The sequence below is a fragment of the Acomys minous genome (assembly GCF_964271855.1).
Source record: "Acomys minous genome assembly, contig: scaffold_86, whole genome shotgun sequence".
Taxonomy (NCBI): domain Eukaryota; kingdom Metazoa; phylum Chordata; class Mammalia; order Rodentia; family Muridae; genus Acomys; species Acomys minous.
The window spans coordinates 63,687-82,089 of NW_028182125.1; the positions used below are offsets into that span (position 1 = coordinate 63,687).

The following is an 18,403-nucleotide window of genomic DNA, read 5'->3' on the forward strand; positions in this document are numbered from 1 at the left end:
ATGAAAGGAACCATCTCAGAGGTCTGGTGTAACTCCTCGGTCTAAATTTTTTTGTTTCTTTTGGTTTGGTTTTGGTGTTGGTTCCTGAAGACAGCATTTCTTTATGGAACCTTGGCTGTCCTGGACCCGCTGTGTAGATGAGGCTCGCCTCAAAACACTACAGTCCACCTGTCTCTACCTCCCAAGTGCTGGGATTAAAAAAAGGCATGTGCCATCACCAACAGGCTACACCTTTAATCCCAGCACTTGCGAGGCAGAGGCAGGCAGATCGCTGTGAGTTTAAGGCCAGTCTGTTCTAAAAAGAGAGCCCAGGACAGGACAGCCAATGCTACAAAGAGAAACCCTGTCTCAGGGTGGAGGGTGTGGGGGAGGTGGTAGTGGGAGACAGAAAGGAAACAAAACAAAACACCAAAACTTGGCTGTCACACCTGCCAGGTGGGGAGGGAGAGCACCGCCCACCTCTGCCATGGCGGGGGCCAGTACCGGAGGGGTGAGGCCAATATTGCCATTGCCATGGTATCATCCAGTGAGCACCACAGTGCCCGGGTGATGGTGTGTTGTTCTCATAAATTACACTCTTTTCTGTGTGACAGCGCCTCAGCATTTAAACCAAGGAAGCATTACGCAAAATGAAATGGAGCCGGGCGTTGGAGGTACATGTATGCCTGTAGTCTCAGAACTTGGGTGGCAGAGGCAGGCATGAGCTCCAGGGCAGTCAGAGCTGTTACACAGAGAAACCCTGTCTCTAAAAACCACAAAGAGAAATAAAAAGAAACAAAATAAAAGTAAAAAATTCCTCAGGAGGGGTTAAAAACACTGGCTGCTCTTCCAAAGGTCCTGAGAGGCAAGCAGAACACTCCACTCTTAATCCAGGTATCAATCTGAAACAGAGAGAGAAAAACAAAATGAAAGGCCCCAGCTGAGAGTTAGGACTGGTGTTGCTCCTATGGTCTCATTTTTAAGAGAGCGAGATAGGGCTCAATGGAAATCTGGCGTGTTCCATGGGTAGATGGGGACCACGAGGATCTAAACTAGAAATGGTTTGTTAAAGTGTAGATATGTGATTCTCCTAAGATTTATATACACCCTAGCGTGCATGCGAATACAAACACATCTTTAAAGATAAATAACAAAACAACTGATTCTCATTGGAGCTTTTCTTGTTTCATCGTGTGTGTGTATGTGTGTGTGTTTGTGTGTGTGTGTGTGTGTGTGTTTGTGTGTGCGCACAATCATGCACAAGCCCATGCACGTGGGTTAAAAATTAATCCTCATCTGAGTGATCAGTCACTGTCTCTAGCTATGACCACAGCCTCTGACGTGCTGAGATTGGTTTTTGACCCCATTCTTCCTTCTTTCCTTCCTACCTATCTCACTCCCAGCACCCATTTCTTTCCTCATCAATAAATGGACTGCTTCATGATGTCACCTTAAGTCAGTCACTTCTAGGTCATGATAGAGGGGACTAGGAAAGACACCAAACCATTTCACATAAATAGTACCCTGAATGATAAGAAGAGACATTGGCTGCTCTGTCTTTTGGTCTCGTTGGTCTCCTGTTCATGTTTGAGCCTGTATGTGAACCCACACATTTCTTTCACCTGTAAATTATATTCCAAAACAAATGACTACTTGTAGTGGTCTTTTGTTGTTGTTGTTGCTATTTGTTTTTTGGTTGCTTGGTTATTTACTTTATTTTTTTCTTCTTCTCTTTTATTGAAAGGATGAGTATAGTTTCTATATCAGGAGAGAGAGCCTCCTCACACAATTCTCTCTCTCTCTCTCTCTCTCTCTCTCTCTCTCTCTCTCTCTCTCTCTCTCTCCCTCCCTCCCAAATTCTCCTGCTGGGTATAGAATCACATTGATTTTCTGGGCTGTTTATTGAGTCACTGCTGCATTGCTAATACATAGATTCAGTACTGACAGATGACTAATAAACATTAGAAGGTAGCTGGCACTACCAGGACCAGGCTTCCTGACTCTGCTGTGATCACATGAAGCATCTATGAGGATTGGTCCATTTGTCTGTCTGTGTGTCTATTATCTCTCTATCTCTCTATCTATCTATCTATCTATCTATGTGTGTATATATGTATGTATCTAACATCTATGTATTTATGTATTAGTATAGTATGGAGAATACACTAAATAAAGGACTAGTTTATACTTTTTAAATAGTTGAGTAAAGAATTAAATATTTAGCAGGCATGGTTGAACACGCCTTTAATCCTATCTATCTATCTATCTATCTATCTATCTATCTATCTATCTATCCACTAAGTATCTTTCTATCATCGATGTATTTACTTACTTACTTATCTACTTACACAGTGTTTAAATTATTTTGGAGACAGATTCTCTCTATGTATTCCTTTCTGTCTTGAAAATAGCTGTGTATACTGACCTAGTTTGGAACTAGAACTTTTCTTGGGTTAAAGAAATTGTAGGTTTTTTTTGTTTGCTTGCTTGCTTGCTTGCTTGTTTGTTTGTTTCCAGACAAAGTTTCTCATGTAGCCTTGCCTGTCCTGGACTTGCAAGTGCAAGTGATTCTCTCTCCTCTGTCTCCCAAGTGCTGGGATTAATGGCAAAAGAAAACAAAACCAAAAACAAAGCCAGGCATGGCATAGTGGTGCATGCCTTTAATCCCAGGACTCGGGAGTCATAGGCAGGCAGATCGCTGTGAGTTTAAGGCCAGCCTGGTCTATAAAGGGAGTCCAGTACTGGACAGCCAATGCTACACCGAGAAACCCTGTCTCGGGGCAGAGGGTGTGGGGGTGGTGGTAGGTGGGAGACAGAAACAAAATAAAACCAAACACCAAAACTTGGCTCTCACACCCGCCAGGTGGAGAGGGAGAGCACCGCCCACCTCCTCCATGGCTGGTGCCAGTACTGGAGGGGCGGGGCCAATATTACCCTTGCGATGGTATCATCCAGAGAGCACCATAGCATCCGGATGACGGTGTGTTGTTCTCATAAATTATACTCTTTTCTGTGTGACAGCGCCTCAGCATTTAAACCAAAGAGAGTATTATGCAAAATGAAATGGAGCTGGGCGGTGGTGGTGCATGCATTCCTGTTGTCTCAGAACATGGCAGGCAGAGGCAGACATGAGCTCAAGGGCAGTCAGAGCTGTCACACAGAGAAAACCTGTCTCGAACAACCACAAAAAGAAATAAAAAGAAACAAAATAAAAGTAAAAAATGCCTCTGGAGGGGTTAAAAGCACTGGCTCCTCTTCCAAAGGTCCTGAGAGGCAAGCAGAACACTCCACTCTTAATCCAGTAATCAATCTAAAACAGAAAGAGAGAAATACAAAATGAAAGGCCCCAGAGGAGAGGGAGGTCTGGTGTGGCTCCTGTGGTCTCATTTTTAAGAGAGCGAGATAGGGCTCAATGGAAATCTGGCGTGTTCCATGGGTAGATGGGGACCTCGAGGATCTAAACTAGAAATGGTTTGTTAAAGTGTACATATGTGATTCTTCTAATATTTATATTCACCCTAGCATGCATGCGAATACACACACATATTTGAAGATAAATAACAAAACAACCGATATTGTCTTTGTAACTGCACTCATTGGAGCTTTTCTTGTTTCATCGTGTGTGTGTGTGTGTGTGTGTGTGTGTGTGTGTGTGTGTGTGTGTGCGCACGTGCACGTGTGTTCACACACAAGCACCAGCATTCACGGGTGTTAAAAATTAATCCTCAGCTGAGTGATCAGTCACAGTCTATAGCTATGACCACCGCCTCTGATGTGCTGAGATTGGTTTTTGATCCCCTTCTTCCTTCTTTCCTTCCTACCTATCTCAATCCCACCACCCATTTCTTTTCTCTTCAAGAAATGGACTGCTTCATGATGTCACCATATGTCAGTCACTTCTAGGTCATGATAGAGGGGTCTAGGAAGGACCCCAAACCACTTCACATAAATAGTACCCTGAACGATAAGAACAGACATTGGCTGCTCTGTCTTTTGGTCTCGTTGGTCTCCTGTTCATTTTTTTAAATACATTTTTATTAATTTATACATATTACATCTCAGTTGTTAGCCCATCCCATGTATCCTCCCACTCCTCCTGTTCATTTTTGAGCCTGTATGTGCACGCACACATTCTTTCCACTGTAAATTATATTACAAAAAAATGACTGCTTGTAGTGGTCTTTTGTTGTTGTTGTTGTTGTTGTTATTTGTTTGTTGGTTGCTTGGTTATTTACTTTATTTTTTCTTCTTCTCTTTTTTATTGAAAGGATGGGAATAGTTTCTATATCAGGAGAGAGAGCCTCCTCACACATTTCTCTCTCTCTCTCTCTCTCTCTCTCTCTCTCTCTCTCTCTCTCTCTCTCTCTCTACCTCCCAAATTCTCGTGCTGGGTATAGAATCACATTGATTTTCTGGGCTGGTTATAGAGTCATTTCTGCATTGCTAATAAATAGATTCAGTACTCACTGATGACTAATAAACATTAGAAGGTAGCTGGCACTACCTAGACGAGTCGGCCTGATTCTGCTGTGATCAAATGAGGGAACTATGGGGATTGGTATCCATTTTTCTGTCTGTGTGTCTATTATCTCTCTATCTATCTCTCTATCTATCTATCTATGTGTGTATGTATGTATGTATCTAACATCTATGTATTTATGTATTAGTATAATATGGAGAATTCATTAAATAAAGGACTAGTTTAATCTTTTAAAATGTTTGAGTAAAGAATTAAATATTTAGCCAGGCATGGTGGCACACACCTTTAATCCTATCTATCTATCTATCTATCTATCTATCTATCTATCTATCTATCATCGATGTATTTACTTACTTATTTATCAACTTACACAGTGTTTAAATTATTTTGGAGACAGAGTCTTTCTATGTATTCCTGTCTGTCTTGAAAATCACTGTATATACTGACCTAGTTTGGAACTAGAACTTTTCTTGGGTTAAAGAAATTGTAGTTTTTTGTTTGCTTGCTTGCTTGCTTGCTTGCTTGCTTGCTTGTTTGTTTGTTTCCAGACAAGGTTTCTCAGGTAGCCTTGCCTGTCCTGGACTTGCAAGTGCAAGTGATTCTCTCGCCTCTGTCTCCCAAGTGCTGGGATTAAAGGCAAAGGAAAACAAACCAAAAACAAAGCCAGGCATGGCATGGTGGTGCAGGCATTAGCACCTGAACAGTCTTTGAGGTACATAGACTAGTGTGCAGATGGTTTGACATCTCCGGCTTCATTATTTGATAAACCGTGCTTTCTTTTTGGCATTACAAGTTACCTGCACATCCCAAGATTTACCCATATTTATAATTTCATTTTTTTCCCTTCCAAAATGGTTACCTCAAGACAAAAGGAGTCTTTATGAACCACTTTATATTCTTTGGCCCAGTTTGTCCCCCTATTTCCTTTGGAGATTCACTGTAAGACACTACAGGTGCTCATTTGCCTGGGGCAGGCAAATACAAAATAGATTTCCTACTGCAGCTTCAAGTGTTAAGGGTAATTAACGCAGCATGCTTCAGCTGGATTTGTGCCAAGTGCTTGTTCGCCCATTCCGGGGAAAAATAATACTTTGTTGCTCTCATCAGCTTCTCAAAAATACTTCGCAAACATTAATTAATGCTTATCTCATGTCCCATCATGCCCTATTTCCAGATGAGGAAACAGAGTGTTTGTGGAAGCACAATATGGGATGTTGCCCTTTGACCTTGGGGTCATAGTCTTTCCTGTTGGGGTGGCAGCTGACATCACATCCAGTTGAATCCTCTCGTAAACCTCTAGTGAAAATGATGACAAGAAGAAGAAGCATAGGAAAATGCATGGTTGAGCTTTATATAGATGAACCCAGAAAAAATTGTGTGTGTGTGCTACTCTGTATGCTTTTGCGCATGTGTGTGTGTGTGTGTGCGCGCGCACACACATACACACATGTATGTTCCTGAGCATGCATCTCAATCCTGAATTTGAACAATTCCTTTTTTCAAATTTATTTATATATTTAAATAATTTATTAATATTGCATCCTGATTGTTACTCCCTCACTCGTATCCTCCTGTACCTACCTTCTCTTCCAAATTTGAACAACTCTTGCTTAGGTAATATTTTTAAGAGTTGATTTGCTCCTAGGGTGTGGTGGTGTGAGCCTCTGCTTCCAGCACTTGGGAGGCAGAGTTACTTGGATCTCTCTCTGTATTTCAGCACAGCCTGGTCTACAGCCAGAGCAAGTCAGTGAGACCCTGTCTCAAACAAAACAAAACACAACACAACAACAAAGAAAAACCAAGTTAATTTGTTAATTTGTTCTGTGGAGAGAATGGCTAAAGGAAGGCTGACGCAGGGAAGGAGGTTATGTTGCTTCCTTCCTTGTGTCAGGTCAAGAGAGACTTGGCATGGGAAGGGGGTTCACACTGCGTTGGAGAAGGGCTTCCACCTCAAAACAGCTTCCCAAGGGACTAGCAGTTTTAAGGTCAGTAGAAGAGCTGGGACTGATCCCCCACCTCACAGCAGGTGTTCGCCAGGCCAAGTGCTCACAGCTGGGGCTTCAGATCTTTCAGAAGCTGCTGGTCTGCCTGCAAGTCAGCCAGCCCTGACACTTGGCCCCTGAAGGGCCCAGTGGCAGCATGCAGGGAGCTCCAGCACCTTTCAGTAGACAGACAGCTGCTTAAGCTAATGAGCTCTCCCCCCACCCCCTCTCACTCTCTTCTTTCAGGGAGACCTGGGCACCTGCTCTTCCAGCTTCCCCAGTTCTAGGTCAAAATATGGCCTGGTGACAGAGTATTCCCGAGCCCTCTGAACGGCCTATGCTTCTTAGTCTGGATTTTCAAGCCTCAGGTCTTCTGTGATAGCATTTGTACGTAACGGTCCTGGGAATGATTTTCTTTGCTTTAGCTGAGCCGTTTTAAAGATGGCAAAGAAATTACTGAATATTGAAACTCAGAACTGAAAACTGAGTGTACTGTCTCAGGTACCAAGATAAACATAGTTTACCTTTAGTTAACATTTTAGATGGCTGTAATAAATGTGCAGACATTTATATACTCCATGTGGGATATTCATAAGCTTCCAAATACTTATAATGTATCTTGAGGAATTCCTGGACTCAATGACAAAGAGCATAGGTTGTTCTTATCTGACAAGGTGATGCTCTATCTTCATTACTTACTTATTATTATTCCTTGGTTTGATGTTCTCATGTGACTGTGTTTATCAGAATTATCTAGAAATCTTGGTTTGGCTAAAAAAAAGTGTATGTATGTGTATATGTATACACACATTTATATGCATATATATGTATATATATATATATACACATATATACGCATATATATGTACACACACACACACACACACACACACACACACACAGGTATATTTTTCCTGTTCCCAGGTTTCAAAAGGTGAAGATCTGGGATGGTCCCAGGTGGCTGTGTTTTTAATAGGCCTGTCTAGGTTTTATTAAAATATGAGAATCTCTGCTTTAATTTTTCCATTAAAAGCTCTACTCTATGAAATGATGGTTTCAGGAGCCATCAAATAAGTCCCAGGAACAGCCTTGGTTGCTCACCTTCTCTCGAAGCTTGCTTTATAGCTACTTGCCCTGCCTGGCCTAGTGTCCGATTATACTCCTGTGTTTCCCTGTAGGCTAGGAGGAAAGGCAGGAATCTGCACCCAGCAGGAAGTATAACCTGCAGATAGAGGTTCTAATTAAAAAGAAATCTCTTTATTGCCCATGGTCATCTATAACACTAGTAAGAGCCCCCTTGGGTGGTAATTACTGGATTTTTTTATTGTTTTAACATTAAGAATGGTATGCTCATATTTTAGGAAATTTAATAGTTATCCATAAATCAGAAAGAAGATGTCTCCAGCTTGTGCTAGGTAATCGCTGAATGTTTAAACTCAGAATTGAAAAGTAGGTGTGTTGTGTAGGATAACAATGGAAGCATAGTTTATATGCACTTAGCAGTTTAGATTCTGTATATAATGTAAATGCCTATATTCAGTGTTGCATAGTCATCAGCTTCTTGATACTGAGAAATTCCTGGCTAAATACATGAAAATAAAATGGCCGCTTACATTCAAGAAATTCAGTTTTTGCTATTCCTAGCATCTAATTTATTCTGTTCTTGTTCCTCTTTATTGAAGTTTGCCGTTTATAATTAATTACCACTTGTAATCCAGGCCTGTACTTTGTTATCATCTTCTAGCCTGTTAATTCTGAGAGACTATATTTATCAAGCAGTCCAATGCCATTTTATATGGCTAAAAAGCAGTAAACAAGAAGATTCTGCCCACAGTAGTAAGCAGACGTAAAGTTGCTAATGCTGTAGCCTATATCCGATGCCATCACACTATGGCTTATCAAGTACATTTCAATTCAAGTTCATGCTTTCCCCCACTTCTAAGATAGAGTCTTATTAAGAGTCCAAGCTGGCTTAAATTTCTTTATCCTCTTTTCTTAGCCTCACAATTGTTGAGATTATAGGTCTGTGCCACTAGGTCTGACTCCTCACTATTTCTGTTGATAAATAGTGTTTTTTTAAAAAATCAAAACAGAGCCAAGTATGCTTGTTTATGCACTCACTGTCTGTATTGTTTCCATGCTAAGAAAGCAAAGCTCAGCAACTGCAAAATAGGTTCCTTGACCCACAAAGCTTACAGAGTTTGCTCTCCAGGCCTTTACTGAAATAATTGGCCCAGTTTGCCCTGTGCTGTAGCATGGGCCTTTCCTGTTGTCACTCTTGGCCTTATACACACAGGAGCAGGTGTGAGACAGGTCACCATGTGACAGAGTGTTTCCTCTGTTCTTCCTGGAGGAATGGGTTTGTACACTAGCTGAGTATTCAGAAACCTGCATTTGGAGGACGACCCTGCTCTTCTTTGTTTCCCCATCCTTTGTTTTTTGCTGAAATTATATAAAACATTTTCCAGTTAGTGTTCTAGGTAGAAAAACTTATCATCACTCCTACTTTGAAAGAGCACTCATCTCAGGCTTTTCTGCACCGTGCTTTGAGATTGCCTAGTCTGCTGGTACAGTTTTAGAGTACTTTTAAAAGAAGTAAATTAAATGATTGACAAGTAAAGAGATTTAAGAAAAAAAAAGAGTGAATTCAAGGCCAGCATGATCTACAGAGTCCAGGACAGCCAAGGCCACACACAGAAACCCTGTCTCAAAACAAAAAACAAAAACAAAACAACAAAATACAGAGATCTGCCTGGCTCTACTTCTCAAGTGCAGGGATTAAAGATGCCCACTACCATACCTGGCCCACGTTTGTTTTGTTTATCTGTGTGTGTTCATATTAACTACACACAATCATTCAGGGCTTCCCCCGCTCCCCATACCTCCCATGACATATTTCTGAGACAGGATCACACGTTGCCCGGCCTAGCCTTAAAATGACTATATTGCTGAGAATGACCTTCAACTCCTAAAACTTCTGCCACCACCTCCCAAGTGCTGGGATTATAAGATGTGCCACCAAGCACAGCTTGTTTTTTGTTTTGTTTTGAGGCAGAATCTCCAAAAAATATAGGCTAGGCTGGCCTTGAACTGAATTTTTTTTTCCAAGACAGGGTTTCTCTATGTAGCCCTGGCTGTGCTGGACGCACTTTGTAGACCAGGCTTGTCTTGAACTCACAGCAATCCACCTGCCTCTGCCTCCTGAGTGCTGGGATTAAAGGCATGTGCTGACCCCTTGAACTGAATTTATGGGCAAAGCTAGCCCAGAATTTCTGATTCTCCTGCCTCAGTCTCCTAAATTTGACATTGTATGTGTACTCCCCATCCCCATACCTCATATCTTTCTTTTTACTTGAAATATACTCAAAAATCTATAATGTCGTTCATGCTAGGCATGGTGGCACAGACCTGCGATACTAACTACTCAGGAGGTAAAAGCGGGAGAATCACAGGCTCAAGGCCAGTCTCAGCACAGCCTGAGACCCTGACTCCAAATAGAAAGTACCAAAAGGGCCAGTTATGGAGGCGCTCACCTTTCATCGCTGCTCTCCGGAGGCAGGCAGATCGCTGTGAGCTCCAGGCCAGGCAGGGCTACATAGTGAGACACTGTCTCAGAACACCAAAACAAAGTCCAAAAAAAAAAAAGAACTGGAGGCTTGGGTCAGTAATTAAGAGTTTGGGCCTCTCAGGCCAGGTGTGGTGGCTCACGCCTTTAATCCCAGGCAGAGGCAGGCAGATCTCTGCGAGTTCAAGGCCAACCTGGTGTATAGAGTGAGTTCAGACAGCAAAGGCTACACAGAACCTTTGCTGGAAAAGAAAAAATGAACGAAGGAAAGAAAGAAAATAAGTAAGTATGGGCTTCTCTTCCAAAAGACCTGGGTAGGGCTCCCAGCACCCACATGATAGTTCACAACTGTCTGAACCAACATCCTCCTCTGGCCTCCATGGGCACCAGACAGGCAAGAGATGCGCAGACACACATGCAGGCAAAATACTACATGTATAAAAGAAGATTTAAAATATGCACACAGGAGGGAGTCGCAAGACAACAGGAAGCAGCCTGCTCTACTTACACCTTCATCCTCTTGTTAGGCAGGCTGTCACCATCAGAAGTGGCGCATCTCTTTGCTTTCATTTCAACAAGGCCAACATGGTTTTTTTCCTTCTGCTCCAACTCCTTCTGAGCAGAAAGTCTAACAGATCTCCTATGGTGGAATTGATACAACGTATCTTCTGATGAATGCATTCACTAGAGATATGCAAATATTCTCCAGACAGTAACAGTATGTCAACTACAAGGACAATAAAACATCTATTTTCCATTTCTAATAATCTAATGTTTGTGAAAATTTGTCACTTACGACCATAAAAGTCTGATATTCAAATATGCTGATGGTTTATAATTTAGACCAATAAAACTGACTTTTTAAAACACCAACAAAACAGACTAAATATATTATCCTCTCAGCATTCAGGAAAGCTAAAGAATCCAGGGTGTGGTACATGCCTCTAATCCTAGCGTTTAGGAGTGAAGGGCCAAGCATGGTGGCACGCCCTACAGGGGCAGGCAGATCTCGAGTTTAAGAGAATGAGTTCCACCTTGTCTCGAAAAACACGAACAAAAAGAGGTAGAGTTTGAGGTTAGTTCTTGGCTACACAGTGAGGACCTGCCTCAGTTTTTAAAATAAAACACTAAAATATCTGTGACTGAGGACTGTGTATAGATGAGTGTAGAAGACCTGCCCAGCAAGGACAAGGAACCAAGACTTACTTCCCCGGGGAGGAGGGAAAGAACACAGAGTGGGAGGGATAAGATAAAATATAAACACAGAAAAAGGGAAATAGAATAATAGCAAAAAAGGCCCATGACCAGGAAACAAAGCAGGGATTCCAGGACAGCCAGGGCTACACAGAGAAACTCTGTCTCAAAAAACTAAAAATAAAACAAAATCAACACACAAAAAAGGAATGAACAAGTTTGAGCAAGCAATTCAGTGTCTAAAGCACCTACCTATAAAGTAAAGCGGCAAGCTACAATCCAGAATCACTGAGTGAACATAGGAGTCCACAGCCCCACCACACAAGGCCGGGGAGTTCCTCTACCGTTTGAGCAGCACCAGGAACACCCACTGCTGTGGCCCCACTCTTACCTCTGAGGCTGGACAGGAGTATTTCCTGATACAGTTCCCTTAGCATTCAGAGAAGAGCAGTCATTTGATGGAATGGATTGGTTCTGAAGATTTTCCTTTTCTGTCTCTTTATAGTAAGTGTTCTCAACTATGAGAGACCAAAAACCTAGTCAGACTTCTGTAGAAGTGTTCTAAAATACTAATTAAAAGTTTAGCTAGGTGGTGGTGATGCAAGTCATTAATCCCAGCACTCAGGAGGCAGAGGAGTTCAAGGCCAGCCTGTTATACAGAGTAAGTTCCAGGACAGCCAGGGTTTTGCAGAGAAACCCTGTCTCAAAAAGAAAAAAAAGTTTAAATGGTAGGGCTAGAGCGATACTCAACAGTTAAAACCACTAGCTGCTCTTTCAGACACCTGGCTTACATTTCCAGCACCCACATGACGACTCATAACTGTCTGTAACTTCAGTTCCAAGCAAGCTGACATCTTCTTCTGGCTTTTGCAGGCAGGATGTACAATACCCAGAGACATAAAATAAAATTTTAAAAATTGAAAAGTTTAAATAGAGTTCCCCTGTAGCAGGGGACAGTGTCTCTCCAGACACCATAAGATATCAGATTGAACATACAGAGCCACATCTACATTATCTCTTCTCATGCTTTTGTCAGTGGGTTTCCTGTAGGTCCCATGCAAAACCATACTCCAGGCTATTGCCACTGCTCTTAGCTCTGAGCCCTGCGCCACCCCCCCCCCAGCCCCCTGAACTTGACACTAAGACCCTGAAGACACCACACACTTGAGTCATAGAACATGGAGAAAATCGAGCTGGTATCAACCTGGGAGCCCCAACCCTACTAGCTGGCTTTCCCAGTGCTGAAGGGGAAGCAGTGTGAACCCTGCCAGCTGCAGTAACAATGGCCCTGGCAAGACACGCCCACCACTGCAACAGTGACAGAAATGTTAGGAGAATAACCAGCCACTTTCTGATTGCACTTAAAGCCCATCCAGAAAATGGAATTCATACCTGGCACCATTAGCAGGTCCAAAAACCTGTGGCTAGGGAAGCTTGGGGAGAGCCTACCACTACTACTATTCTGCTAAGTGGACATAGTATTTAACTGCCCCCTAGGTACTTGTCTTTACACCCATAGGTTAATGCCTCACCCAAAACTCAGAGAAGCTTCTTTTTTGCAATAGATGGCAATTAGCAGAGACTCAGTCAATGTGTAGAGAACAAGGGATTGTAGACTGTTCAGATCTAAACGGGGCCTCACACCACTGCCTCTAAGGCTCAGGGATCAACACAGAATAAGGAGTAAGAGCCAGAGGCAGTGGAAGACTACAGTGAGACCACATCTGTGCAGATAGGACAGAGCAGCTGCACACATGAACTCCTAGTAGCTAGGATTTTATGCACCAGACCAAGACCAAGATCAAGCCAGACGAAGCCTCAGCATGGAGGAAGAAGTGGGTCATGAAGTCCACCCCTGGCATCCGACAGCTGCCAGGAGAGGGAACGTCACTTTTCTTCAGGGCTGCTCCAGTAGATGACCCTACACTAACGCACACAATGGCAGCACGAATAGATTCAGTAGTTTAAAAAGAAAACATAAAGCCAGGTGTGGTGGCCCACGCCTCTAATCCCAGCCCTTGGGAGGCAGAGGCAGGTGGATCTCTGTGAGTTCGAGGCCAGCCTGGTCTACAAAGAGAGTCCAGGACAGCCGGGGATACACAAAGGAACCCTGTCTTGAACCCGCTCCCCCCCAAAAAGGAAGAAAATTTGTTTTTAAAACTCATAAACTAAGGACTAGAATGCAGCCCAGTAGTAAAGCATTTGCCCACCATTCTCAAAGCCCTACATTAAATCACCAGCATAGCAAAAAGTAAAAAGAAAAAAAAAACAGCTTAAAAAAACCCAGCAAATAAATAAAGGCACATAAAAAAGTACAGTCAGATATGGTGGTGCCTACAGTCTTAGCATGTGAGAGTACAGGAAACAGGGCAAGTCTGCGGACAGTCGGAGCCTCACACAGAACCTTGTCTCAGGAAAGCCATGGTTTGTTACTACATTCACCATGAACTGAAGTCATCCATTTCACTAACAAACCAAAATGACAGTCTCTGGGACTTGCAGCTCTAGTCGCCATTGGCTTCCCTCAAGGCTCCCCTGTAAGCTGTTTCTCCTTACCTGCCTTCAAAGGTGTGCCAGAGCCTTGCTGAAGCGTGGCTGTCCTCAGGGAAGCTTTGCCCTGAAAAGGCTCTCCTATTCCATTCCTCCCAAGAAACCTGTTCTCCAGGTTGGCCTTCTCGTCTGTGAAACAACCAGTCAGGAAGCAAAGCAAAGGAGAATCACATATTAAGATGGGGAGTAGAGTCCCTTTCCAGCACGGTTAGCAAAACCACAGTCTAGCACTGTGCATTATAGGTCAGGAACAGACTGCAAAATCTATCCCGAAGACTTGCAACACCTAGTGTCTTACAGAGAAGGAAAGTTGCAGATTCTGTACCATTGTTAAGACACAGGGAGGGCCACACCGACATTAGCTGGCCTTATCTACCATGTAAACACATCGTGCTGCCCTTGAAGAATTTTGGCCACCAGGAACTGCAAGAGCACAAGGGACAGTTTATATTCACAGAGTGTGGGATGTTTGAGAGTGGAGAAGACCAAAGTTTTCTCAACAAGTTTTATCTTGGGCTCTGCTGTGACTAAAGCTGGTACAAAAACAATCTGTCCCCACAGCAGCACACTGTCAGGCTGGGGGAGCACAGCACCCCTGAACAACTACACTACTCACAGTCGATTCTGATTATAACCTTGTGAAAAGCTGAAAGAAAACAAGAAAAAGTACACTACACCTAAGATGGTTTTCTAAGTTCAGAATTATTATTTTTTTCCTTCCAGACTCTGTATGGAATCACACTGATATGCTAACAGCTCCTTTCTGTGGATATTAGGGCATAAAGAAAACTTGTTAAAAGAAACCTTCAGACAGCCGGCGGTACCTTTGGGCTGCAGTGCTGTGCGGCATGGACAGACCTCTCTGGGACAGCAGGCCCTCTGATCTACCCTTCCTTCAACAGAGCCCTCTCTCGAGAGTAACACTCAACTCCTTTCCCAAGAAACTACCAGACACTGTCTCATTTGGACACTGTATTTTAAGTGTAGCTACAATGGTCATTTTGTTCTTACCACATATTAATGTTAATGTCTCTTAATGAAGGTGGAGACAAGAGAAAGGATAAGATGAAGAAGCCTCATCAGACACTGGATTCACTTATCCCAAGGTTATGTCAGAGTAACAGCTACAAGGTGGGCGCTGGCGAGATGGCTCCTGCAAAAGAACCATTCACCAAAGACAACACAAAAATCCGTATTTTTTGGAATTATCTTTTTTTCCCTTCTGTTTCTGTGGAACTGTATTGTAATCTTAAATTATGAGTAAAGATGATGTTTCCATCTTGTTATAAAAAAAAAAGAAAGAACGAACGAAAGAAAGAAAAACTAGGGGCTGGAGAGGTGGCTCAGATATTAAGAGCACTGTTCTTCCAAAGGTCCTGTGTTCAATTCCCAGCAACCACATGGTGGCTCACAACCATCTATAATGAGATCTGGTTCCCTCTTCTGGTGTTCAGGCTCAATGCAGGCAGAATACTGTATGAATAATAAATAAATCTTAGAGAAAGAAAGAAAGAAAGAAAGAAAGAAAGAAAGAAAGAAAGAAAGAAAGAAAAAGTAGCTGAGCAGTGGTGGTATGCACCTTTAATCCCAGCCCTTGGGAGGCAAATACAGGCAAATCTCTGTGAGTTCTAGGACCAACCTGATCTACAAAGAGAGTCTAGGACAGCCAAGGTTACATCCTTGTTCATTGCTGCTGTCTCAAAAAACAAACAAACAAACAAACAAAACCAAGAAAGAAAGGATGGCTAGGAGTGGTGGCGCATGCCTTTAATCCTAGCACTCTGGAGACAGAGGCAGGTGGATCTCTGTGAGTTCAAGGCCAGCCCTGGTGTAGAAAACGTGTCCAGGAAAACCAAGACTACAAGAAAAACTCTGTCTTGGGGAAGAAAAAAAGAAAGAAAGAAAGAAAGAAAGAAAGAAAGAAAGAAAGAAAGAAAAAGAAAAAGAAAGAGGAAGGAAGGGAAGGAAGGAAGGAAGAAAAAAAATCAAGAAAGAAAAGTCTAGCCTGGTTGCTCACAGCTGTTAACACAGCGCTTCTGAGCCTGAGGCGGAGAGACGGCCCAGAGCTCTAGGCCAGTCTGGGCTACGGTCTGAAACCTTGTCTCAAAAAACCTAATTTCAAATATGAACAGACTTCTGTGGTTGGAAAGTTAGCTGTTTTCTATTAAATCATGGGTGAGAAGGTGTGGAAAAGAATGTGTAGTCCAGGTACATTTTTGCAGTATCTTGTTTTTTAATTTGTTTGGTTTTACTAATTTATTTTTATGTGTGTGGGTATTTTGCCCACATATGTGTCTGTGCACCATGTGCATGCTTGCGGCCTGCGGGGTTCTGAGGAGGAGACTGGATTCTCTGAGACTGGAGCCATAGACAGCTGTGAGCTGCCAGAGCTGGTTTGGGAAACAGAGTCAGTGCTGCTACCTGCTGAGCCGTCCTTCCAGCCCTTCTTCTGCTCGTGACATGGCCTCCGCGACAGGACCAACCCTTCACATGACAGAGAAACAGCAGCACAGCAGCACGTGCCTTTAACCACAGTGCTTTGGGAAGGCACAGGCAGCTGATCTTTGAATTCAAAAGAGCAAGTTCCAGGGTTGCCAGGGCTACACACAGGGAAACCCAATCCTGAAACACTGGGGGCGGGGGAAAGCAGACAAAGTAGCCACTTACCAAACCATGAATGAGTCTACATTTTCAGTCTCTTGTTCAGCATCCAAAGATAAAAAATTGATAAAGTCAGTGGGAGCATCGAAAGAGTAAGTAGTTGTAACTTGTGACATTGCTCCACTAGTGCAGGAGAACAGGCTCTTCCCAGGATTCGAACACTCTACTCAATAGATCGCCCTCTGAGGAAAGAAATAGTTACACAAATTAGGTTTCCACATAAATATTAAGTATTGATCCCTACCAAGTACTTCAGTTTTATAATTCCAATTTAGAAAATCATCTAGGGCAGGGCATGGCAGGTGCATGTCTGTAATCCCAGCACTCAGGAGGCAGAAGCAAGCAGATCTCTGTGAGTTCAACATGACCCTGGCCTAGAGTGAGCTCCAGGTTAGCCAGAACTACACAGAGAAACCCTATCTCAAGAAACAAAACAGAGGGCTGGAGAGATGGCTCAGAGGTTAAGAGCACTGCCTGCTCTTCCAAAGGTCCCGAGTTCAATTCCCAGCAACCACATGGTGGCTTACAACCATCTATAGTGAAATCTGGTACCCTCTTCCGGTATGCAGGCATATATGAAGGTGAAACACTGTATACTTAAATAAATAAATCTTTAAAAAAAAAAAACACAGAGGTGTGGAGGAGGTCATCTGGTAAATCCATGGCTTTTTTTCAAATCAACCTATTAAAGTTAGTTGTCTGGGAGGTTGCTTTAGTTTTTGGAATGAGAAAAAAAGAGCTAGTGAGATGGCTCAGTGGGTAAAAGTACCTGCCACCAAGTCTTATAACCTAGTTTGATCTCTAAAAGCCACATGGTGGCAAGAGAGAAAACTGACTCCTCTAAGCTGTCTTCTGACCCCCATACATACGCTGAGGCTTGCATGCACACCCACACAGATAAATAAGGGTACAAACTTTTTCCTCTTCTTTTTTTTTTCCCCTGAGACTGGGTTTCTCTGTGTCACTCTGGCTGTCCTGGACTCACTTTGTAGACCAGGCTGGGCTCAAACTCACAGTGATGTGCCTGCCTCTGCCTTGGAGTGCTGAGATTAAAGGCAGCTGCTCGGCTTCTCCTCCTCTTTTTAAAGAAAAGGCTAAGTTAGATGAGTGCCTACAATATGCCATCCAGTACTGGGTGCCGCATTCATTATTAATTTTCCCTCAATCTGTCATTTTCTTATTTCTAAGCCTTCCTCCACCTTTGTATGCACGCTCTGCCTAATAACCTAATTTCTAGAACACATCATTAACTTTTACACCTATCAATATTTACCCAAGTTCAACTAAATCTGTAAATACTTACTATGCAAGTGTCCATCCATTACATATAAATAATTCCTCGCCACAGTGTTGGCCGTGTTCCCTCTAGAACAGTGAGCACCCACCTTTGTATCAGCTAACTCCATAATCATTTCTCTTGGCGGACTGCAGGTTCTTAAGACAAAAGCCAGTCTCAAAGTTGTGCATATCAGTGTGCTTAGCAGAGTATCTTACGCATACAGGGTGAGACACAGTTTTGCCAAGTATAGGTTTTGATTCCTTAGAAATATTTTAGGAAAATTCTCTTCCTAGGCTACAGGTGTAGCTCAGTGGTGAAAAGCAAATTTAGTACACATGAGAATGTGAGTTTGATCTCTAACATCGAGGGGGAGAAGAAAAGAAAACAAAACAAACTTCTTAGGCACCTTTGAACAAAAGCACTTCATACACATCGAAGCCACAACATGCAGAATAAGCAAAAGGCAGGAACAAGTCAGAAATACAAGCCAAGCCCCTCTGCCAACAAAACTGCATTCCACTGTGTGCAGCAAACCTAGTGAGTTTAACACACATGGCTCCACCCTGCTCTAGCTCCATCTAGGTAACAAAATAGCTGGAGTAGCCTCAAGGCCATGCTCACTGACAAATAATTGCCTAGCCTGTTTGTCCTAGAAAGCACCCTGTGACAGGCGTCCGGCACAATGCCTGCAATCCTCAGCCCTCAAAGATAGA

General features: G+C 42.9%; 1 long non-coding RNA gene across 2 annotated transcripts; it reads right to left on the reverse strand.

Annotated features, from left to right (window-relative positions):
• Nucleotides 1–10,495: 10,495 nt before the first annotated feature.
• LOC311591822 lies at nucleotides 10,496–17,734 on the reverse strand. Of its 2 annotated transcripts, XR_014777235.1 has the most exons (4): nucleotides 16,414–17,734; nucleotides 13,757–13,871; nucleotides 11,592–11,718; nucleotides 10,496–10,646 (listed from the first exon to the last, which is right to left on the reverse strand). It is a non-coding gene; the product is annotated as an uncharacterized lncRNA (long non-coding RNA). The 2 variants fall into 2 exon arrangements; XR_014777236.1 differs by lacking the exon at nucleotides 16,414–17,734 and having other exon boundaries at nucleotides 13,757–13,888.
• Between the last annotated feature and the right edge of the window lie 669 nt (nucleotides 17,735–18,403).